At 32.7% G+C, this 26,050-nt stretch overlaps 1 protein-coding gene across 1 annotated transcript in view; it reads right to left on the bottom strand.

The window, feature by feature from the left end:
• Positions 1-20,256, bottom strand: part of LOC118185065 (ras-like GTP-binding protein Rho1) — a 724,791-nt gene extending 704,535 nt beyond the window's left edge. The window contains exon 1 of the mRNA XM_085818447.1: positions 19,948-20,256. The gene's annotated coding sequence lies outside the window, so the exon portion shown is untranslated. The remainder of the gene's footprint in view (positions 1-19,947) is intronic.
• Between the last annotated feature and the right edge of the window lie 5,794 nt (positions 20,257-26,050).

Genomic DNA, 26,050 nt, shown 5'->3' with positions numbered 1-26,050 from the left:
AATTGAAATTTTATTTACTGACAGCGTTTCGAAAATTTTCCTATCAAATTCTAAGCCATTTAAACATTATTTATAATATTTAGAGTTAGAAACGATCAGCAATAGGCTTCTTAAATTAAAACTACCTCTAGGCTTAAAATCTCCTTTAAAAGATGTACAAAGCAAGCAAAGATTAATCCGCTATTACAATTTATCGAAATGCAATTCCTAAATCTAAAAGATTCCATTAGCAAAAAAAAAAAAACTATGATTACATTTCAAATGAAATATCATAACTATGACAATTGTTCTTAAATATTTTGGCGCCCATAAGTGGGGCGATGTTGGTAACTAGTGATAGTAATTAATAAGAGACTATACATGTGACACGTTTGAAAAACCGGCGCGAACTGTTGAGAACAACGTTTACAGCGTATGTGAACAAAATATAAGATCAGTTACTTAAAGAAATTCTCGATGTGAAAGCAGTTCCAATTTTGGAGTCTCAGCTAAAGGATAAATTTACACGTTTGGAAGAATGCCAAAAAGAAGTGTCTACAACATTTTAAAGGTAAGAATAACGAAATAGAATTTGAAGATTTTGAATCTGCTGCAACTTATCATGAGGAATTTTCGAAATTGTCTTCTATAACTGAACTATTATCAAGCAAGAAAACTATATCAGCTGTTAAATCACCTGGAAAAATTATTTCCGAAAAAAGAAAGTTCAAGTTACCAAAGATTGAACTAAAGGAAATTAGTGGCTATGCGAAAGATTATTTGACCTTTTGGAGTCAATTTTCCATGATTCATGAAAATTAGAGTATTTCTGAAGAGGATAAATTCCAGCATTTGCTTCAAGCGGTAATCCGGAATTTAAAAGCAGCGAGAGTGGTCAAAAGTTTGCCACTACAGCCGTGAATATCCGAAAGTCCGGGAATATTCGGGAATGTTTTGGACAAGATGATTTACCTGTTCAAATGTATATGGGAAATCTGTTGAGTATGGTCTGAGTATGGTCTTGAGCATGGTCTGTTTCTGACGTTTGAAGGTAGATCTATCGGCGTTGTATGATGCATTAGAAAGAAACACACGAGCGCTAGAGAGTTTGGGAAGTACGCAGGAAAAATATGGTATTTTTAAACCCCTCTAGAGGAATCATGCTTGCCTAAAGAAATTCTGATTGCTTAGGGGAGAAGAAGAAAATTAAGCGAAACAAGTGTATTAGAAGAACTGACAAAGTTCATGAGACATGGAGTTAAAAATGCAGAAATAACAGGACTTGCGCATTTAAGTTTTAGTGCTAATTTAGTTAGTAAGAAAAGAATGTGTGTTGATAAACTGTCCGTTGAACTCCCTGCTGCAGTACTTTTGGTAAGCACCTCTTACGATAGTTCAGGTAAGCCAAATTTCAGCTGTCTTTTTTGTGAGGAAACACTTTCTAGTACTAAAGATTGGTTTACTGATAAAAGTATGAATTTAGGTGCTAAAAAGAAAACTTTGATGAGAAACCATGGACCTCTGGAATACGCGTCCAGTATGCTTTTAATTACACCACAAAAGCATGCGGAAAGGAGAGAGAAAATAGATTATAATTGAGAAGGTACAGCAAATTATGTTTCGAGGGTATTTTAATTTATGAAATTGCAAAGGAAATGTACATTGTAAATTTCTATCTAAAAATAAAGGTGTGGCAAAATTATTGGGTATTGTATAAGATTTAGATATGGATACTTTGAGATGTAATTTGAATTTTAAAAACTTTAATAATGAGCAAATATTTACAAAAAGAACTATATTCGCTTAGATACAGAAAATTTTTGATAATGTTGTTGATTTTGTTGTTTGAGGACGATAAGCTGATCCCGAAAATTATTTTACAGAAAGCTTGAAAGTTAAAACTTCCTGGGATGTTGATTTGTTGTCGGATTAACTCGTAAAAATTTTCAAAGTTTGGATTAATGCTGTTTTAGAGGAAGCTGAAATACCACGTGCCATAGATATAATTGACTGTAGTAAAATACATGTTTTCGTAGATGCGTGCATAGAGGCCTATTTTGCGTCCATATTTATTAGGACTGTCACAGATCATGAAATTTCAGTTAGTTAGATCAAAATCAAGAGTTGCTTACAGGCATAGCAGCTCTGATGTAAAATCTATATTTTGGACTATATTTTGGAGCTATTCTATGGTAGCCCTGTATTGGTTAAATGATCAGGAGGATGGTCAGTCTTTGTTTCAAATAGAGTGAAACTAAAAATGCAATATTACATTCTAATTCATCTAATTCAAATATTTATTTCTCTAGATATTTGCAGTTAAGACTTGTAGAGACATTAGGTATTTCTTGGGATGTTGGGATTCCTGGGATGTTGATTTGTTGAGTTGTTGGTCCTAAGGCAGCTTCTTTGGGCAGATGGTCAACCAACTCATTGCCATGGTGGCCGGCACGCGCTTTGATCCATTCTTGTATGGATTTGGGAATTTTTCGTAGATCTTCCAGTATTCCCTGAATAATAGCGGATGGGTGATCAGGGTTTCCTATTGCGTATAGTGAAGAAAGTGTTCGTCTTTATTGTAGCGTTGCGGGAGTGGTGGGATAGCAGGTAGCGGATTGCTTGCGCAATTGCCACTGCTTCTCCCTGAAAAACGCTATTAAATTGCCTTAGTTGACCCTTCCATTGATCTATGACTGTATCTTGCAGCATGACCACATAGGCACTTCCCACATTTTCGTCTATCTTCGACCCGTCCGTGAAGATGGTAATCTGTGCTGGACAGTGGGCCGTAGTGGGATTGGTAATTATGCATATTCCAGTGCCTTTGGCTGCTGGATGGATTTTTCAGAGGGCAGCATTTGGCTTCATAGTCCTCTGGATTAAAATTTAACATAAGGTGACAGGTCGTCAAAGGTGACAAGTCTTTTAAGCTCCTTTCGACACGGATGTGTAGGGGAAGGAGGCAAGCCGCACGTTGATCGCGTCTGAAGAGGTCGTGCGGTAGCCTCTGGTGATACCCAATGCAAAGGGTCTTTGAATGGTAGAAAGGTGTTTAATTTTCCTGCTTTGCATTGGGTGAGCCCATACTACTGCTGCATAGGTGACTATCTTTTCCGCCACTTTGGTAAAGAGGACCGTATGAATATGAAGATTGAGACCCCATTTACCGCTACACTACAAAGGCATGCTAAGAAGACGGGAGAAATACCTTATAAACTTTCCGATGGAACCTGTTCCTAAAGAGATTTCTTCTTCAAGTCACTGGCCAGCACAGTCGCTATATCCAGATGACTCCAGAAAGTTTCCAAAGACTCGATCTAATTGTGCTCTCAAGAAACCGCAGAGTCTGAATTTAAGTAACTGGTTTAAGTAAAGGTGAGAGGATATGTTTCAAATGTTATCATTTCACTTACCAACCTGCGCGAGTTAAAAACTGACGTCGCGTGATGAACTGTTACGTTTGTAGCAACGAGATATAATTTCCTGAGCAGAAAAATGTAGGTATCTTTAATGTAGGTTTCCATGTAATTAATTGCGTTTTGTTACATGTCATACTATCTCTTCATTTTAGTAGTTACCAAACTAACATCGGGTAGACGTTATTTATTGTTTTACCTTTTCAGAGACAGCCTTCATTGCGAGACGCGCAATAAATGCATTATAAATTAAAAACATTTTAAACCATATTAGTTATATTTCTTATTTTAAAAAGTTAAGTGAAGCTATTAAAAAGCATGCTTATTTTTTAGTTGCTCAGTTTGTTATCCAGTTATTAACTGATTAAACTTCAAATATAAATTAAAGATTTTTTATTTTTTCCTAATTACAACACTTCGGGAACTGACTATTTGCGACATCATACGAAAACTATATTAAAGGTCTTACGCATGGTGTAAAGCCAATGTTTTCCACAATGGAAACGCATGGTAATGTTGTAGTTGTCATGTCTGTTTTGGAGCAGGAAACATTAAAAATGAGCAATGCATACCCGGGATTAGAACTTCAAACTTCCCGACTGCTATCCAAATGTACTTTCAGTTACATTACCAAGGCATGCCATAAGGAAAGCCAAAATTCCTTGATTTCTCTTCCACTTAAAGCGAACTGGGAAGGAAATGATTCACTTGGTAAATCCAAGTGATGACGAGATTATCATCCCCCACATTTTAGCTCGGGTGTCATTTATAGAACCATGAAGCACCTATCAGAACAGGAAAATGAAATATCTGCAATGTCCCCACCGGAATTTGAACACTGGACTTTATAACTGTTAAGCGGAAGTATTTACAATTAAACGATGAAGACATGCGTTAAGGAATGAGAAAAATCTTTACAATGTAAAGTAACATAACGAAAGTAACTGTCCACAGAATTTGCAAAGGTTTTGTGAAGGATTTGCAACGTCAAAAATACAGCTGTTATCGAATTTTTTCATGAAGCCTATCGAAAAATGTTAAGTCCAAGACAAAAGCTCCTTAGATCAATTATTCAGATTTTTCATTGGAATTTTCTCCGATTAATTCCTTTTACCAATGTCCTTTTGTTTCTCCCATAATAACTCTCTTTTCTCGCTTCTGTTCTCTTCCCATTCATTTTCACTAATTGGCTCGCACTCACTTCCATTGCTAATAGGACGGGATTTGTTGGAAAGTTCTAGAAGACATATATTTTCTTCGACAGACTCAATCATTGAAAGTTCGAACATTGGCAGATGATTCTTGCTTAATTTAGTCCTTTAACTTCGGGAAAATGAATGATTTCAATCTTTTTTTTCCTAAAATTTTATTAAAATACAAAGAATGAAGAATAATAATTTCAGTCTGAACTTTTGATCTATAACGTTTCCTTTAATTACTTCTTTCTTAACATTTTAAGTAACACTCCAGAAATCGCTGAATATTCGCATTAACCTTTTGTTCAAATTACTTAACAAAATACAATAATTAATGGTTAATTTCTACCCCAAATTTCTGTAAGTCGAAACATAGATAACCTTTTCTTTATTCATTAAATCAAACATCTGTTTTTATATAATTATTAAACAGTTAAACGTTTTATCTCTCATACAGAAATGATTACAGTTTGGTTTATTTCATTATGGCAAAGCACTCTAGAGCTATCTACCTAAAGAGAGGGATGCCTTTGTGGAGGACTTTCGAAGAAAACTGGTTCGTATACACGTTACACATGGGGAAAATCACGAAAACGCCCATGCAGCCAGCCCGTTCCCCGAGATAGAATCCCAGACCGAACTGAACTACCAGTGTTCAGTGACCACCGCTCAGCAGCTGGTGGGTTCAGAAATGATTAGGAAAATTTTTTTCTTTAATATAAATAATCTCCTATAAAAGTGCTTACAAATTTGAAACTTCCATATTAAATAATCTGCATGTATACAAGTAGTTGATGTTTAAAGGGAAAATGCAAGTTAAATACGAAAGGAAATATTTTCACGGGGGTTTTGAATTTGTAACATATGTGAAAAATGAAGCTGCTTTTGGTTAAGTATGGCAAAATTTAAATTGTATTTATGTTTGTCTTAACAGAGTTCTAATGTGTTCTGCTAGACATAGACAGAGTGTCCTTCAAGAAGAAATGTATTCTATACTTAGATTTGTATTATGTTTAAATAAACGAAAAAGAAATAAATAAATTTAAAAAAGAGGGATGAAACAGCTGTAAAGCCATACGTCAAAGTGGAAATGAAAAGTCTGAATTAGTATGAGTTATGTGTAATTTGTGAGTACAGCCTTTTCATAACTTAGTAAAACTTACCTTAGTTTTGAATCATTGATTATAATTGACAGATTTCAATGAATATTGAAGGCTTCAAACAGAGCTTCACCAACTGAAGAAATTGTTTTGGTAATTTTAGTATGCACATAATTAATTTTGGAAGATTTATTTGTTTTCAAATTTGGACATAAAATTCATGTTCTTTAATACAAAATTCTTAACCTTTTTTAAATTTTTTTTATGTTTGTTAAACCATATTGACAGTTAAAGTCGAGTCGAACTGCACGGAGTTAGGCAAGAGGATTTTGGATCTAATACGAGTGCAGGTCATGATATGTGTATTTAATATTCGATCCCAACTCACCCATTTTCCATAATGCTCAGACTCCTGTGACAAATTTGATCGTACAATATATTGCTGACATTGCATAATACGTTCTGTAATAACTGAAACTTGTAGCTAAAGATTGGATGATGAATTTTATAAACAGGAGAGAAAGTAACTTAAAATAATTTGAATAATAGTTTTCTTAATAATAAAATAATTTAGATATATATAAAATCTTGGTAATTGTGTAAATAATAGAAGGAAAATATGGTATGACAACATAATTATTATGTTATTTTTTATATGAGAATACTTCTTAGAAGAAAATATGTTCAAAATGTTTTAACAGATTTTGTTAAACTCATCTTGTCAGAACTTGATTTGTTTCGGGAACATGACGTGTCCTGAATAGGAACAGGGAGCTTACTCAAGCTATGTTCAAATATGTGTAGAATGGACGACTCAAGCAGGAAGCTCTGTGTTACATCACAAAAATAACTTTACCCTTTATTGTCCACGATATTACAGATGCTCCCGCACTTCGGGATACAGAGACCAACCACTTGTGGTCTGAACTTATAATATAAAATATAAAAACTACTAACTAACTAAAAGTAAGAGTTAACTGCGAGTGCTTTATACAATTGACTAACGCCAAGACTGGCATTTTAAATTATTACGTATGTAGTACGCAAACGGCCGAAACTAGAATACTCTTTAAATATCAAGAGGACTAAACCTCTGGCCTTAAAGGCGGACAGCAGCTGATTGAAAACTCGTGCGGAATGCAGTGGCAAGGCGGCTCACTTTCCCTCTCTCTTTCACTCTTGGCAAAAAGCCACAACTTAAATGCTTAGGCGTTAGCAAGTACAATTTGCATAAACAAGTTAACGCAATTAATTCTGTCCGGAAGTGGAAAATAAGAGAAGACAGTAAAGTTTTAAAATAAAATAAACGCTACTAAAACTTAAGATCCTTACAATTTTAGAGCAAGAAACACGTGAGAGTTGAAAAAAGCAATTTTATCAGGGGTCTTTCTCTTGAACTAAATTGAATTTTATATTAAGACTCGAAAGCATTTTTAGTTGTTTTCGTAAAACATTTGACTCTAAGCTGCGAAAATGAGAGGAAACCTTAGATTTATTATTTTGGTGATGCAACACAGAGCTTTTAAGGAGAGGGTAATTGTAACAGAGTGCAAAGATAATATACTTTAAAAACGTAGATTTAGAACAATTTTTTATTTTAATTAATCTTCCCATAAGAAGAAGAAAAGAGGAAAAAAATTTTGTTCAGGGTAAAAAAGATTTTAATTTTAAAAAAATTTCAAATCTGAGTTAAATGAAAATCAAATTTAAGAATACAGTTTTTAAAAATGTGCCTATATTTTTTCCAGAGAATAAACATTTTTCTATTTAAGCATTTGTGAAAAAAGACAGAACTCATTAATCATTTAGCCATCTCATCACTAAGGACGCCCAAGGTGCACCAAAGGGAACGTCCCAATTTTAAACGAACACCTTTTTTTATCACAATCCTCTCGAAATCGAAATGACATTCGGCTTGACAGTATTTTAAGTACACCTTACTGCAAAGATAGGAATACTATGCACTTACAAACATCCATGCTCCTTCAACGATTCGAACCCGGTCTTCGGATTACGGAACCCTCCATTATTTTTGCAGAGATCTATATTTCTTAAAAAGATGCAAATGAAATTTAGGAAAGGAGATTTACAAATAAAATTCTCTAATCTTGAGGTTTATATTCGTAATATAGTTTAACGAAAGTACTGTTCGTTTCTAATAAACTCTTCTGTAAATCATCGATAAAATTAATATTTCTAAAAATTTGAGTTAAAATTTTTAACGATTTTATAGATTAAGATTCGAAAAGCGAAGTGCGAATAATTGACGTTTGGAATGTCAAAGCTTTTGCAAAATACAGGGATCAAAAGATCAAAAATCCTAAGTCTAATTCTGACATAAATGTCCTTGAGTAGAAGTGGGGGGCTGGTAAATGAAACTGGTAGATTATGACAGAATTGATCACTTTTATACTTTTTATGTAGAGCTAACCGGTTTTATTTTAATTGTTTATTCTAATTGTACTACCGTTTTCTCCTAGTTTCCAACTCAGCTCCTCCTCAGGGGTTTTTATCTTCTTTAGGTAAACAAGGATGTTGCAATACCGAGGTATCCTAGCTCCCTTCGGTCTCTTTCCGTTTCTCCTCTTTTCATTCATAGGTTCTTCTTTCTTTCTCCTTCCGTGAAGTCTTAGCGAAAGAAGCTTTCATCGTTCTGCTCACTGAGCTTTGTTCCGAAAGTAAACTACTCATGCATTTGGCATGTATGAAGGAGCGTGTACTCGAAAGGAGCAATCCTGGTGTTTGAGGGAAAAGACACAGGTTCAGGATATCACTTTAGCTCTCGCTTCACCCAAATGCAAATTGTGTAATATTGCCTTTGCATCGTTCGGCTGATGGGTATTTTCTGTAGAATTCAAATACTTTTTTTCACTTACTGGGTACTTATTACATTAATATCATAACAACAGTCCTCGATAAATTAAATGAGATAATTTTAATATTTTAATAGATTTAATATGCTGTGTGTTAATTAGTTCAGAATTTTCATTATTTTCCATAAAATGTGAATGTTATAATTCACTTATAAAACGAAAATAAAACTTACCTTAGTTTTGAATCATTGATTATAATTGACAGATTTCAATGAATATTGAAGGCTTCAAACAGAGCTTCACCAACTGAAGAAATTGTTTTGGTAATTTTAGTATGCACATAATTAATTTTGGAAGATTTATTTGTTTTCAAATTTGGACATAAAATTCATGTTCTTTAATACAAAATTCTTAACCTTTTTTAAATTTTTTTTTTTTTGTTTGTTAAACCATATTGACAGTTAAAGTCGAGTCGAACTGCACGGAATTTCACAGTTATTTTCCTAAAACTCTTTCCTTTTCTTGTAAACCTTTCCTAAATGTATATTAATTTAACATTATATATATGTAATAGTTTCTGCAGTAGAACGCAGGCTGTGGAATCCGTAATGAACAGCGAGAATTTTGAATTAAAATACTGAAACACCGATCCACAATGAATAAGAAATTTTGCAATTAAGGTATATTTAGTTCAACTTTTGTTTCAGTAAATATGTTGAGGCCACAATCAAGTTGGCACATTAATTGTGCCTAATCTAAAAAGTATATATACTTGTATTTTAGATAAATTTGCAGTACGAAAGAAAGAGCAAACAGACTGCAGTCAAGCCAGGCAAAAGCGTAGAAAGTAAGTGCGTTATGTTCAAGGAGAAATTTTAATTCAGACTGAGTTAGTTTTGGTTCACAATGCATTTTAATTGGATAGTTAATATTGCTATAAAATTTCTATTGGCTGTTTGAGTTCTATTTACATCATCAGAATTATGTAAGAGTCATATGACTTGGATTAGTCTCGAAATGATGCAGTTCAAATAGAGGTTACTATTTTTAGATAGAAAAGGGAAATTAATTTACTCTGCTAATTTAATCTTTTATATAGTCTTTATTTTTTTTCATATATATATATATATATGCAAAAATTATGATATATATATCATAAAAGCTTTCTTTTAAAAGAAAGTTTTTTATCTTTAATACTTCTGCATTTAAATCTAATATTCAAGCAATCGTAAAAAATTATATATTTATAAATATGTGGAAAATTTGAGTTTTCAAGTTCACTTTCAACAAACTAAGAAGTAATATTGAAAAAAATTACAAGAATAATGAACGTAGTAAGAAATAGTAAAAAAAGGATATAGTATTCAGAAATACTTACAAATATTTCAAAAATTATATTTAAATCAAAATAAAAAGCTAAATTAGTGAACCGCGGCGTTGAAAAAAATATATTGAAACCTTAGAACATCTTAATCATTTAAGCACAACATATCTTTTATATTATTTCATTTTTAGCTTTCCATTTATAACTTTCGCTGCTTTATACAGTTTTTTTTTAAACTTAAAGCAGCCTCTCGAAATCAAAGACCATTCATTGGTCACTCTCAAAGAATGTTTTGGATTGGCCTGATTTGATGCCTAAAATGTTTGAAAATTTTTGGGTTATTGCTGATACTATTACTCATACAGGTTATTGTATCTAATACTCCTTGCTTTAAGAAATGAAGGTGACCGAAACACACGCATTCTGATTTTTATTTCAGCTTTCAACCTATTTTGCTAGATCTATATGAAAGAGAAAAAACACCACTCTATCATAGCTTTAAGTAATATTTCGGTTTTCTTTAGTTTTAAGGCCTAGCTCCAGATCTCAGTCTATTATAGCATACCAAATTTTAGAATCCATAAAGCACAATCCACATTGCAAACTGTCACTCGTTGTTAGTTCTAAAAGATGAATTACCTATATGAATTTTGCAGTGCATCAGTGTAAATGTGATGCCTTGCATATATGTAAATGTGTCGCATTGCTGTATAGTAATTGCACATGCGTGTGCTTAGCAACATGGGATAAGATAAGCAGTCAAACTCGAGTCGAACTGCGCGAAGTTAAGCAAGAGGATTTTGGATCTAATACGAGTGCAGCTCGTGATATGTGTGTGTAGTATTCGATCCCAACCCACCCATTTCCCATAATGCTCAGACTCCTGTGACAAATTTGATCGTACAATATATTGCAGACATTGCTAGGAATAGCTTAACTATAATAAATTTGAAAAAGAAATACTAAAGCCCCAACAACCAACTATTTTTTACTTCTAATATCAGTAATAAATGTTTTGGGAAATATGCTGAAATTCAGCGATTTACTCCATTAGCAGCACTGAAATGAAAACTTTCAATGGTCTGCGCCATTTGCAATATGCAATTAAAAAATATCTAAAACATTTTATAAGTTTTATTAGTTACATTTATTCCCTCACTTAACGCACCAGTGAATGTTTCTTTAAGCTAAATTTTAAATTAATGTTCTTTTATTCTCTAGCTTATGCTAAGAATGTGTAGCACGATGACATTTTAAGTAAGACAAAACAATGAGCGCCACCTAAAAGATTTCTTATTTCTGAGAAAGTGTTTGTTATACTTAAGAACAACGAATTCTTGCTAATCTATTTTTTCATCCGAAGAAAGGAACACGCAGAGTTTTCTTTAATTTCGAAATACATTTTAGGTTATAAAAAATTAAGCTATGTGCTATAATATACTTAAAATCCATTGCTACTACTTTAATACAAAACTGTATTTAATCGCTCTTAACTAAGCAGAGAAAACAAATTTAGTTCCTTTATTTTATTGGCGATCACTGCAAATAAAATAATATACCGTTTTTGTTTTAACTTTTTGCGTTACCAGAAAATGAAATCAGTTTTCAGTAATTTTCTTCCACGCAACAGAAATAACTTTTTACGGAACTAAATTCCCTTAAAATGAAATATAGTTTCCATTGAATTAAAAAATTCAAATTCGTGAAATCTTTTTAAGCTTTCAATTATTGTGGTAAATTATTCAGGCGTTACATTCCTCAAAACTGAATGACGCTTGGATGCTTTCTAAATAATTTACTTAAGTAAAATGAAAAACAGTTTCCATTTAATTAAAAGTTCAAATCAGTCAAATCTTTTAAGCTTTCCAGACAATATTAAGATAAATTATTCAAGAGCTATCTTCCTCAATGAACGAAGCTTGTATGCCTTCTTAGAAGCTTTTCTAATAAGAACTGGCTCAAGGTGACCATATGAAAGACAAGAAAACCAAGTGATATCGGCCTATCCATCGTCCAATATAGTGTCTAGGACGAATTATTAGTGACTAGTAATTTTATATCAGGTTGGGTTATCTTAATATGACAAAGCACATGAAGGCTATATGCCTAAGGGAAAGGATACCTTCGTGGAGGACTTTCTAATGGCCACTGTCTCGTTTTAACGTTACACCGGAGAAACCCGAGAAAAACAGTCAAACAGCTAGGGCTAGATCGAACACTGAACGGAAAATCTCCTTAACGATTTACCAGTGATTCAGCAGTTAAACTATTAAACGGATAAATCTGCTAAACTCCTTTCATTAGTCATATCCGTTCAGTAACTTTGGGGTAAAAAAAGCCCTGTCAAAGGCGCGGAATTTTCTAATTCGCAGACATAGACTTTTAAATGCGAAAAAAACTAAACTTTCCTAAATTCAATTTCCTTGTTTTCCTGAGAACATAATCCTCTTGTTAGTAGTTTGAAACTAAAATCATAAAAATAACTGATGTTATGATTTTAAAGTTTCAGATATATTATCACTTCTCAAACTAAATAGAACGATTAGAAGAAAGATTTGCATTTTAACCTGAACAGCACTATCGTAAATCAACGCATTTGCTGTTTGTTTTTTACTTTTAAGAGTTTATAGACTCATAGTGTCCATATAGACTACAAAAATTTAGTGCCTTCTAAAAGACAGCTCATTATACTAAGCACTTCAGCATAAATCAGTGTCAAATGTAGGCTGAATTTTACAGGTTATTAAAACTGGGTTTATAATCTCTCGTTAGCAATTTATTTTTCCAGTTAAATTTTAAAATTTAGAATTAAAGATGAATATACCGTTTTTATAGCTGAACTTTTGCGCTTAAACTTCGCCATCAAATGGATATCTGAATAAAATAGTGCTGTTTCAGACTATCTCATTTGTAATGATTCCCTATCATCCTTGGAGATCTTAAAATGTATTTCTTCTTCTCATAATATTATTATCGAGATTCAAAAAGAACTGAAAAATCTAAAGGATAAAAATATTTCGGTTGCATTTTCATTTGTTCGTGGTCATACAGGTGTTGTTGGGAACGAACGAGCCGATTTCCTTGCGAAGACTGCGACTAAGCGGGAAATTGACACTTTTGCCAATATCCCTAATTCCTTTTATAAGAAGGTCATGTATGAAAGTATTGTGGAGTCGTGGAACCATGAATTCATTAATTCTAATAAAGGGAGCTTAACTAAGAGATTTTTTCCTTCTATCAAAATGAGATTGTCATGTCATCACTTCTTCACAAACTATAAATTAACCCAATTTCTTACTGCCCATGGAAATTTCAAAAGCTATTTGAACAGATTTAAGTTGAGTCCGAGTCTGTCTGTGATTGTAGCCTCGGTGGCGAGGAGAATGATGAACATGTGCTTCTTCTATGTCCTAAATATGAGAGCGAAAGAAAAGACTTGAAACTGGGACTGAAAACTTTTAGTATTAACTGGCCTCCAGAATTTAACAATTTATTTCCCAAAGAAGTGCTTTTAACACTTTTTGTCAATTCATTGTAAAACTTAGTAATCATCCTTAACTTTATTTCAGTTTTTCTTTTGTTTATTTTATATTGTGTTTCATACTTACTTCTGTAAGCCCCGTGTGATACTATGTGGTACATGGGGAAGTTATAGTGTTTCTTTAATAAAAAAAGATTTTTAAAAAAAATTTAAAATTTAAAATTAAAATTTCGTTTAATTTTCATTCTTTTTTTTAATATTTTTTGTTTCCTCTTTAAAATAAATTCAGCAAATGATGTGTGATGAGAGTTCTATGAATCGGTTAATACTTTTCAGTCGAATCGATTCGAGACCAAAATAGAAAGTCTGAACTTTGGCTTAGAAAATATCAATGATTAGTTTTCGTCAATAGATTATAAATGCGATTGGACTAAATAATTTTATAATATACATCGGTAACGATTTTTATTTATATTTATATTTCAACGTTTTACTGACAAAAATTAAATCGAATTTTGAACTAAAAATCTGCAAAGAAGACTTATTTAAACTCTAATTTCGTTTTTAAGAATATGCAACTGCTCATTATATTTATTTCCTTTTCTCTATCATAGAAGTCTTGCTGTCACATAAAGATGCATTTTTTGCACAATGAATGCTTTGTTATAGTATTTGCAATTAATAATTCATCGTGCAGAAATTAAAATAGTGTTTAAACTTCGCTTTTAATACAATCTATTTCAGTAACTAAGAGATTAGTAAATAAATATATTCATTTAATAAAAAAAAACTATTCTCAAAATACTTTACTGAAAAAGCTAATTAACTGTAAGTAACTAGCTATTGACGCCCGGTGACGCAGTGGCTAGCGCATCTCGCAGCAGCACCACAGGTCCGAGGTTCGAACCCCGGTCTGGGCAAGGTCGAATCAGCTTTTCATCCCTTGATTTTCATCCGTTGGGTCGATAAAATGAGTACCAAGTACGCTTGGGGACTAAACACTGGGGTCCTGCGACAAGCTGACCACTTGTTCAGGGCATATGCTTACGCTACCCGTGGCCCACCGTCAAGAAAGCAGATTTCGGGGCACAACAGGCCTTGGTCCATCAGGGCTGTTTGCGCCACTGAATTTAAATAACTATTAATAAATTAAGTAATTTACAGTTTTATTAAAAAAACAATGCGTCACTCTGGTTAAATTATCTCGAACATACACTCATGTCCATAAATTAAGGATAATTCGGAGTCAAGCGGAAATCGAACTCTAAAATAAATATATCACCTGTAAAATCATTACACACATCTTCAAGAATCATATGCAAATTTCAGGAAGTAACCATATGACACCGATGGTACGTCACAATGACGAGAGTGTAAGAAAGTAATATATAAGGAATACAGGAAAAGAAGTAAAATTGTTCGCAGGAGCTGTATAAGCATTTCAGTGCAATAATCGAATAGTTATGACACAAAGGACGCATTTGGATGATATCTTACGTGGTCGAATTATCAGCCATCTGGAATGTGGGCGTACCCAACTGGAAATATCAGACGAACTTGGAATTGCCCAGAGTGTCATCTCAAGGCTTTGGCAACGATTCCAAGATGATGGTAATGTGAGTAGACGTTACAGCACAGGTCGCCCCAGAGTTACAACGCCGATTGAGGACCGGTATTTAGCAGTCACTGCCAAAAGAAACAGGCGGAGCACAGCCTCAGACCTGTCACGTCAGCTCTCTTCAGCCACCGGTACGACAATTTCAAGGCAGACCGTGTACAGACGCTTAGGGCAGATTGGTCTATATGCTCGTAGACCTGTCAGATGCATTCCACTTACTGCAACTCACTGTCGCCTGCGGTTAGCCTGGAGTAGAGAGCATGCATTGTGGACACCGCAACAGTGGGCTTGTGTGATGTTTTCCGACGAATCCAGGTTTAGCTTGCAGTCTGATTTTCATCGGACTTTCATATGGAGAGCTCCAGGTACCCGTTATCACCAAGAAAACATCATTGAACGACACCGTTAAGGTGGTGCAGGAGTGCTCGTTTGGGTGGAATTATTCTGGATTCCAGAACCGAACTGCATGTTCAAATTGGAACCATGTTTGTTCATTCATTCGGGTTCATTCAACATTGTTTCGGGGCGCCATGGGCGCACAATTTGTGTTTAGGGATGACAACGCCCGTCCTCACCGTGCAAACATCGTAAGCGAATGCCTTCAATCGGAGGATATCACCCGTATGTACTGGCCAACATTCTCACCGGACTTGAATCCAGTAGAGCACGTGTGGGACATGCTTGGCCGACGAGTTGCAGCCCGTCAACCTCCTCCTACATGTCTACCGGAACTTCGGAGAGCATTGCTTTTTGAGTGGTGTAATATTCCCCAAGATCAGATCGATAATTTGATACTCAGCATGCCTAGGGATTGTACGGACTGTATTGCATCGTCTGGGAGACATACAATGTATTAACAATCATACCAACCATGTAATATTGTTTTTTTGTAAGTAGGTTTTTTTTTTGTAAATTGCTCCAGGGAGAAAAAATCGCTAATTTTTTTAATAATATCAAACATATAACATCTTTTTTACTCTTTACCTTTTGTTTAATAAATAAGCTTTACAAATAAGTCAAATTTGTTTTGCGTCTAACTCTTCCCTTGCCTGGTTTTGTATTATCCTTAATTTATGGACATGAGTGTATTTTGCTTCAAAAAGTTTTATCAACGGAGAACACTTTTTCCTTAAATATTAATTGTTAATCAGAGTAGTAGAGTTTATTTCAGATGTTTTAGCTCATTTATCAATAATGTTACTAAGAAATAAAACATTTCTTTACATTTTTTGGAAAAACTTCTTTCTTAATGAGCAAGACAGTGATGCATTCTTTACTCCCCTTTCCCATAGCACTCTTTATGATGTTTGAACAGTTCAAGAAAATCTAGGTCCTTGTCAATTTACTACATATGAAATCGCAGAAAAAGATGACTTCAAAAGCAAGTACCAAATTTTTGTATTTGATAAAATTGTCAATCCGAATCCTACTTCTTGGACTAGAAAAACCTTAAGAATAGAAGCATTTCATTCACAGAATATTGGCTATCGCTTAACTACAAAATGCGGTGATTAGGCTTTCACTTTGAAACCTAATATATTTACATCATGTTTCAAACATTTTGAAGCTCACTTATTGCAAAACAGAATAACATTTATGGAAATAGATTCGTCAGGGTTTATTACAATATTTTTTACTAATACAGCACATTTTGTTCTGCTTACTTATTTTGTTACGGTGGGAATCATGTATACACGAGCAAATGCCAATTGTACCAGCATTTTTTAAAAGCTTCTTTCTGATTTATATCTTTTCTGTATAGTCTTTGTTCTTCAAATGTCTTTCAACAATAGAAGGAATAAGTAAAACTAAACAAAGGGAAACCGATAGAGCCCGCTATGCTGTTGGTTTACGATATAAACCTAAAAAAAAAATAACGATAATAACTCATTTCTTTCATATGTAAGTAGTTGTGAAATGAATTTCAAATTTTTCAGAAAACTAGATAACAAAATAGTGCATTAAATGGATGAAAATTATAGAAACACTATTTTCTCGCAATTTTGCATAAATTGAGTACACTTATTATATATAATTAATAAGTATATGGATAAGAAATTTTCTCAATGCAAAAATTGCACTGAGAATTTGTATTAGAACTTTGTATAACTATAAAAATATTAAATATTTTTTAATTTGATGCTTTCAGTGTTACAGTATCCAAAATGAGACAGCAATATTTTGCAAAACTTCAACCTATCTCCGAAAATATACTTTTTTGAAAAAAAAATTAGGCAGCTGATATCATTAAATTAATTTTATTAAGCTTATAATTCATTTTAACATTCATAGCTTATGTACACTGCGAAAAAAAATGGGACAGTTCTATATCTCCCGTTCTACTGGGCCTATTGACGAAACTCAAATTGGGCTCTTCATGTCTTGAAATCGTGACAGGATATGTATTAGATTTATATATAGCATCGTTCTAATATAGGTACTTTAAGATAAAATCTGACTTTTTCTGAAATAGCATGCAGATTGTTTTCGATATTTCCATTCTACGACTCAAATTATGCCAAACTGCCAAGTTTTATAAAATTCGCACGAGTAGTTTTTAAAAAATTACCCCTCAAATTTTTAGATCCACTATGTTAATTGAATTTGATATATATTTATTAATACGTCTTTTTTTATTAAACTTACTTGTTTCCTTCTTCCAGAAGTCGAAGTTTAGGCTTAATCCAAATATAATTAGCACATTTTTTATAACTTATTTTTTAAATTTATATTTTAAAATATTTTTTATAAATTTTTCGAAAACAATTTCATGTTATAACCTATAAAATTTTTAACATCATCTTAAAGTCGATGTATTTCTAAGCATACCTGCAAAAAATTAGAGTTTTTTTATTCAAAATTTCCTAAGATATCCGTGAATTTGCATTTTAGCGCGTTTTGAAAAACGTTATTTAATATAAGCGATAATAACGAAGATGTGTTTTACGCGCTATTAAAATTACATAAAAGAATGAACGATGTACCTTTTTTCCTCTCGTGCATCAATGAAAAAAGAAGAAAAGTAAGTAGGTTACTATAAATTAACAAGTCCGCCAAGTGAATTATTCTTGGCGCAAACTGAAAAAAAAATGCGTCAAGATAAATTTTTTAATTTCTCCATAAACTTCTCACCAGAAATTACCAATTTTAATATCTAGGCATAATTTGAGTCGAAGATTTGAAATCTGGAAAAACATTTATATGTTATTTCGAAAAAAGTCCGAGTTTCTGTCAAAATACCTATGTTAGAATAATGCTATATATAAATCTAATATATATCCTAAGTCGCGCTTTCGAGGCAGATATAAAAAACGCAATTTGAATTTCGTCAATCGGCCCAGTAGAACGGAACACATAGAACTGTCCTTTTTCTTTTTTTTTTTTTTTTTTTTTTTTTTTTTTCGCAGTGTACGTACTTGCAAACAGAAATAAAAAAGTATTATCTAAGTGATTACTTTTTAAATTTATTTCAAAATGATACTCAGCGTTCTTTTTTCTCACAGGCAAAAATAGAATGGCTAAATTTTATTTCAACATAAGTTTTTAAAACTCTAAATTTAATAAAATTGTTTTAATTCAAATCATTTACTTCATTTTCTCAATCAGCTTGTAGTTGTAGAATAAATGTGTACTCTTTCTTAAATTGCATAATAAATCAGGTTTTAGTTATGCAATCTAGGAAATGAATAAAAAATTACAAATTGTTATACAAAACGTACGTTTTTGGTTATTAGACAGCATTCAGGTTTTACATTAAGAATAAGTCTGAAACGTACTAAACATGAGAATCCTGCATAGGAGCTTCAAGCGCGGTTCTCTGTTTTTTTATTGGGGAGCGAGGTGTTTGTTATTCAGGGATATGAGAAAACACTGGTCTTCGCTCAAAGGTTGTCACAGGTAAATGGAAAAGTAGTACCGAGATCAGAATCGATTATTAATAAACATGATCGGAATTTTGTTTACAGTAAAAGTATCTCTGTAAATTTCTTACATGAGGCATATGGTAAAAAAATCATTTGCCTTTCAACACCAAGATCTGTTTTAGATGTATAAAAATCTACGGAAATATCTCAATATATTCAGAAAAGCTAAATCACAACTAAGTGCTCTCTTTTGTTAACACTGAATCAAAGAAGTAAGGATTTAAAGTATTCCTGTCACGTGTTCTTCCGATACAACAATTTGTATACCGGCTCACAGAAAATCCTGTCAGCATGCTTTATATGATAAACTGATTTTCATTTAGTCACACGAATATTTAAATAGTATTCACAAAGAATAATCTAACAATTTTATTATAGTTTGAAAGAAAGGGTTTTTTAGAAAATTAAATGCATAGAACATCAATATAAATGTTCGAGTAATAAGAGGTGAGAATTAGAAATACAATACATACTCTTGTCATTAATTGTACATTAAATTTGTACATAATTTTATTAGTATTTGAAAGACAAGGATTTTTAGAAAATTAAATGTATAGAACATTAATAAAAGTTTTCAAGTAATAAATGGTGGGAATTCGAAATGCGATATATACCCTTGTCATTAAATTTATACATTTAAAAGTAAAGAAAAAGAAATGTACACAAAGTTTTGCAATTTCTTGCATTCTTATCAAGGAAAAAACTTTTTTTAAAGAGTCTTTATAAAATTTCCAGTAAGTATTTGTATAACTGTTATCTAAACGTATTCGCCAACTGGAAATTCAAAGCAAGTTAATCAGTATAAATTCATAAAAATATATTCCATTCATTGCAATAGTTGTTTAAGTTTTTCAGCACTGTACTGATTTAGAAGCACACACCTGTACTTGTAAATCACGTATTTTAGTACACATTTGCTTTAGGTATTGAATCATGCTCATAGTTATTAAAAAAAATTATTTATTTTTAATTGTATTAAGAACGTGATTTCTTTGCGTCTGAAATATATCAAACCGTTTAAAAATATCTGGCTGCTGTTAGACGTAACTCAGTTGCAATTAAATACGTACGGATTCCAAAATCAAATTTGTACTCACCTAGTACGCAAAAGGTTTAATAGTAAAATTTTTCCAGCATGCGTAATCCTCAGATCTTCTATACTGCATTAAATTTATGTGAAAGCAGAATCTTAAAATTTCAGTTCACAAATATTAAAAGTCGATCACATGCAATGAAACTGCTTCATTCTTGTCTTGAAGGACCAACACTACAAGAATAGTAGATTGCTCCATCCGCGTTTTGTCAACCGGTAAAAATGATCGAAATGAAGGCAATAAGGGTGGGTGCAAATTTTTAAAAGACCGGTACTTTCACATCGCGGTCCGGTCTCAACGGTGTCCCGGCATCAATTGACGCTGCCTGCTCTTGCCCGCACGTGAATGGAAGTTTCGGGGGAAGGCGCTTTACGCACGGTGGAAGAGTCCATTTTTCGTAGGGATGATTAACAAGGGATGTTTTGGATAACTCTCTCTCGAAAGCATTATTTGTAAAGAAAGGAAGTTTCTTTTAAAAAAATGCCGTTACCTTGAATAACATCAAGAAAACTGTTTCAGAACTGTAATATAATCTTTTACAAGCACGTTACAACAATTGTTCATACGCAATTTCGAGCTGCAAGAAATTTAAATTGAAGTCTTTGTTAAATTCAACCGACTTTAGAGTTTAGCCTAATTGAGACTAAATTTCTATCCCTTTATAATATATTTTTTATATTTTTAAACCATGGTTTAATTATTAACAGCAACGTATTTTCAAATATTTATAATTCATTTTCGTACAGAAATCTGTATCACCTCAAGCAGTAAGCGAAACAGGATAAGAAGGAATACTTTCTTTTTCTCAGTTTCGTAGATATTTCTTTTCTTCTCAAATCGAAAGTTTATGGCCTCAAGTAAATTGATCGGCACAATTTTAAAAATAAATCGCAATTACTAAAATTCTTTCCGTGTCACAATCTATTGTAGTATTTCTCCATATTTTAAATTTTCTTCATATTATTTTACTAAAACCTGAACAAAATGTTTGAGATTCAATGACCACCACGTGTTCAGCAATACTTATTTCAGCATAATATTGAAACTTTTTGTCTCATGGATTTTTCTTTCTTTCAGATTATTACATATTTTTTATGGATTTCATCCATTTAATGTACAGGCTCTTGATTTTAGCAAAATTTGAAAAGTTTTATAAATTATGTTAAAATTATTATTATGAATGATATTTAAAGATCAATAGATATCTAAAAGATTATGAATTAAAGATAGTACTTTCTTTTACTCAGTTATTAATTAAAGATATTTAAAATATTACTATCTTACAATCACCTCCAAATACTCAAGAGAACGGTAAAGTCATACCTCGGGCATTTTAAACAAAAAGCTAGATCTGATCAAAATCAGACAGAGCACATCAGACGACGAGACACAAGAAAAACTAGATCTCTTGCGTCGAACAATACGCTTAGTTGAGAAGCGAATGTAAAAATGAAAAGAAAACGAAAGAATTCCATTGTTTCATAGAGTGTATTATCGAAGTTAGTATAGTAATTTTTATTTGTACTCAGAAAACTAAAAGCAAAGCATCACTCGGTTAAATTTTCATTGGGAGATGTAGCATGGAAACATATAGCAAATATTTTACTTCTTAGAACAATAATTATTAAATTGCGTGTGTTTGATGAGTAATCTAGTTTGTTTTCAGTTATTATTTATTATATCTCGCCAATAAATGCAAAAGGAATTTCTAACCGTATCTCTAACTGAAAATTAATTTGAATTGTTGAGGTTAGTAGTTTATTACCGTGAACTGAAACTGGATCTGTAACATTTCGAGATATTCCTGCAACAACAAATAAATCTGAAGATCAGCAATGCCGGGAAGGAAAATAGGCCCTTACGTATATTCACATCTCGAAAGCTGTAGATAGTAACTAACAACGACGGACCAGTCTACATGATTTTCCGATTTATAATCACGTTAATATTTATTATCACGTTCACTTTTCGCTAAATACAAACTCAACAATAAACATTTAGAATTCTAGAAATGTGAAGGGCATTACATCTGTTTCATCTGTCATAGAAGTACTATAAAAATAAATGAATTAAATATATTTTTTAATCCGTTTAGAATACTGTCTACTGTTGCAGTTTTATTTTTGTTAAACATTATAGTCATTATTTGTTGTTGGTGTTGGGACTTATATCACTCGTCTGGTATCAGAACAAGTAACATTATGCCAGTAGCATCAGAAAATGCCGATGAAATTCATCGTGGGAAGGAGTCCAAGACTGCACCTGTCGTTGGCAAGAGCACCAGAAAGGTGACATTACGACTTTACAAATAATGCTCAGTTTCTCCCCCAATTTCGAAAACGAAGAGCCCCCGGGGGGTACGGTTCCAAGAGTCTCCATCCTCTCTTCCGCTACTACCAACCCTCGAGATGTCTTTCGTCTCGCTGCATATTTAGAGTGCCCCATGCCGCTAGATACTGTACATTTACAAGCATCCAAGCCTTCTCTGGGATTCAAAACCGGATCATTCTGTAGTCAGCGTCGCTAACCACTATCCCGATTGAGAGGCGATAGTCAGTATTTTGTAAGTCTTATCACGTAAATTATAAATAAACTCTCATTTGATCTCGTTCAATTAGCTTTTAAATTGGATGTCTATGCTATAAAATGAGAAGCTCATACGGTGACCCGTGGACCATCGACCAAGAAAGATGGTGGAAATCCCGCCAAATTTACGCCACACATTCCAATGAGAATTTACAGAACAGATCGCTTGTTATATAATCAGATATCATTCTTTATTTAGGTAATCATTAGATGCAAGTTAAGAATATGAAACATTAAAACCTTAAATGACTATTAGCTCAAACGTCGAGTTATTTCACAAACAAATTCATTAAAATTAGTGCTAAACATTCTGGTGACCAAAAATCCTTAAATAGATTTTAAAACAGCAATAAAATTGTAACCTTATTTGTGATCTCAGTGCTACATATATACGTTTAAATACGATACTAAGTTTTGCTACGAATTTTTAATTAATTAACTAATTTTTAGTTAACTAATTTGTTGTGTCGAAATTAAGTTCTGTTGTGCCTTTTATTGCGCCAATTTGCCTTTTCCTACATTCTTTCAATGCATCAAGAATGCGCACCAATATCGCATAATCAGTCCTGCAACTGAAAACATTTGCTCTTTTGTATGAGTTAGGTCTCTAATTTTAATAATTTTTTTTTAAATGCAAGAGATAAAGCAGAGAAATAGCCGTTGATTTGTATTTTTCTTCATTTAAGTTTAAATTGGCTTACTGAAAATCAAAATCACGTGAATCAAAGCAAAAATCTTATGACTATCTGGTGACGTTACGTTTGTCCATTATTGTCGCTAAATCTCGCTTTCGGTGACAGTTATTATTTGCCGAAAATGAGCGACAGAAAATTACAAGAGGTACCGATAAAAATCAGTTGTAGTTTAACTTTGTTACATCATCTTTTCAAACAAATTCAATAGTATCAGACCATAAAAGCTTATTTTGCCAATTCAGTGTCAAGTACTCTTCTGTTATTTTTAAGAAATATTTTTATCCAGTTTAAATCTATTATCTTTTTCCTAAATTTGGAACATAAAATTCGTAATTATTCTTTGCCAACTGGACTCATAATGAAAGCTTTAAGCACGTCCTCTTTGACTGTAACGTGATTAGAGGTCCTTTTTATTATTATTTATTTTTTATTCAATAGGTATTTAATTTAAGTTCCGGTAAAAGATGCACTCAAAGTGCGTCGATTAACTATAAGAACGTTCTTTGATCGTAGGTCAGCTTAGTTACAAAAAAAAAATGCTCTAGAAAAGATAAACTAAATTAAATACTTCTATCAAATTTAAAGGAATAGCATGCTCAGAAAGCTCTAAAAGTATGAATTTTATATCTTAACCTGAAACTTTGTTATTTCTTCAAGTTAAAACATTTTGCTTCCATTTTCTTTTCAAGTATTCGATCTAAAGATTATCTATGACACACAATGTTTGAAATGCTTCTTTTTGTTTTTCTCAAATTCTTATCGTTCCTAATCATTTACCGCGAATTCGTACCATTGTTTCTTCATTTCAAATGGTATTAAGTATTTGCTGTGAATGTGACATTTTGTAACAGTGTTCTTATTTAATGTTCTCTAACGAAAGATGATAGCAAAAGCTAGATTAAAGAGCAAATTTTTAATGTCTGATGCAGTTAGAAAACTTTGGTATGTATACAGTTTCACAGAAGTATTTTGCATTACATGAGTTTTTTTTTAATGAATACTTATATTATTATTCTTATTTTACTGGAACTTCTAGGCTTCTACTGTTACTTTAATATACTTTTGCTCTATATGATTAATGACATATCGATGAGTACGCCATTAACCATCCGATGAGCCTAAATAAGAACCCCGGGAAAAGCATAAATATTTGTAAGTTGTATACAATGTCTATGTGTCGTGGGAACACTTAAAATACAGACGCGCCCAAAGTCTTCTTGAGTGGTTTAGTGACAGAGAAAGAGAGATGGTAGACCCTCGGACAGTCCCCTTACGTGTTCTACATCCAAACTATGGCGGCACTGCACAGTCACTGCGGTGAGATTATACCCGTACGACCTATGATGAAATTCTGGTATCCCACCCACTTATACAAGTATCTGTAACTTTGACATAGAATAGTTGCATAATTTAGTTAGTTTGAACGATGTCACAACATTTACTGAATAGCAAAAAAGTGAATCAAATTTTATTCGTAATACCTGCAATATGGATATTTTTTCAAACAGCTCTAATTTTGTTTCATTGTAATTGTAAATTAAACCAAATGCATAAATATTTATTTTATGTAAGTTTAAAAACACGTAAGTTCGGTTAATCGTGTTAAATGCGAAACATATCTTTGAGAATGCATTAGACAGATTGGGAGAATGTACGCAGGGTAGACAAATGTAGACAGAGATAGGTTGTTCACCAAAATTTCACCATTGGTCATACAGGTATACCCCCAACATGCAAACTGTGCAGCACCGCCCGCATTTTAATGGAAAATTGATCCTTCCCGCAAATTTCTTCTACCACCGAACCACTTGAAAAGACAACATTCGACCAGTCAGTGTCCCCTTGCCACACAGACATTATACGCTTACAAACATACAAGTCATCTTCGGAATTGGAACCCTTGCCCAATGACACGGTAGCCAGCATGACTAACCACTATATCGATCACGGCGGCAGCAGGACAGACAGTGATGTATGTCTGCAAAGACTTAAAAATAACTAAACGCATCATAGCAATAAACTGTAAAGGGTTTAAAGACCTCGGTGACATGCAGAAAACGAGGTTAAGCTCGAAAACGTGCCAGAACAGATTCTTGGGACCATCATTTGGCAATGATTATTAAAAGAGATAGACAACTGACGTCAGCTGAGACTACAAAAGATTTCGATGCAATTATTGGAGTTCATTTATTCAAATATAGCGTGAGTGTCAGGCTGCATAAAAGAGGACTGTATGTAAGAAAATCCCATGTGTTATACTAACTCGATCATCGAAATGCACCCAGTGTCAGTCTTTTTTAGTTATATTTTTATATCTCCTAAATTACATGTCCTGTGTTACATGAATTCTTGTATATTAATTCACTTATTGAGGGATTATCCGCTTACTTTATATGAACTCTGCATGCATGGAACAATTCTTAAATATTTATATGTAAATTAAGGTGTGTATCTGAATCTTTTTTTTTTTTTTTTTTTTTTTTTTTTTTCAAATACCGTGAGAAGAAAGGGAAAAGTGTGGTTTATTGGTATATAACTTTCAATTTTAATACTAATTCATATGAATAAATCTTATCTTAAATTATGTCTACCAGAAAAGTTATGCCTGAGAAGAAATTTTCAGCTATGAAGACTAATTATAACCAGCAGTCACTAGGTAATTAGAGTAGCTTTTACGTTGAATATATATTACTTCAATGTACTTGAGTTTATTTTATTTCAGTCTTCAACATTATTAATGCTGCTCTTCCTTTATCGTCATGACAGTACAATTCATTTCCAACAAGTTTTTAATTATGAAAAAATGATGCTTTTTATTCAAGAAA

This window comes from Stegodyphus dumicola, chromosome 6, assembly GCF_044657685.1.
Source record: "Stegodyphus dumicola isolate Sdum_Otavi_A_Nest chromosome 6, ASM4465768v1".
NCBI lineage: Eukaryota > Metazoa > Arthropoda > Arachnida > Araneae > Eresidae > Stegodyphus > Stegodyphus dumicola.
This window is presented reverse-complemented; position numbering and strand designations above follow the sequence as displayed.